The sequence below is a fragment of the Branchiostoma belcheri genome, unplaced genomic scaffold, assembly GCF_001625305.1.
Source record: "Branchiostoma belcheri isolate BF01 breed outbred unplaced genomic scaffold, Haploidv18h27 scaffold21, whole genome shotgun sequence".
Classification (NCBI taxonomy): domain Eukaryota; kingdom Metazoa; phylum Chordata; class Leptocardii; order Amphioxiformes; family Branchiostomatidae; genus Branchiostoma; species Branchiostoma belcheri.
In genome coordinates, this window is record NW_017803602.1 from 56,275 (window position 1) to 56,778 (window position 504).

Consider the following 504-nt stretch of genomic DNA (forward strand, 5'->3'; position numbering starts at 1 on the left):
TGCAAATAAAGTCCTCATTTGCATAATTTGCATTTAGTCATGTACATCTCTCTCTCAGCTACCTACACACCAAAAATTATGAAAATATGTTGTTCCTATCTGGAGCTTATTCACCACACGTCATCATGACGTCACGACCCCTCATGTCCCGTGCGACGCCATTTTGGGGCTACAGCGCCTACAGCGAGTTTCCAAGCATTGAAATGGCCGACAAACGTTAGGTAAACTGTCCTTTGTCCTATTACACGAAGAGTTAACCACCACTCATACCTCTCGTTACTGGAACAAAATAAAATCTGTTGGGATTGACCCGTTTCTGTTGAGTTTTGATCAGTCTGATAGAAACGGCGTCTACCGCCAGCGGAGTCCATTGACGTGACTTAGCTTCGTATTTGGTACTGGGCAGAAGTTTTTACACACAGGATCGGTTCAAGAGTCTGGAAGCGTTGTATCAGGATGTGTAGAAAGTGTTGTGGGACAGTTGCGTGGTGACAATTAAGTACG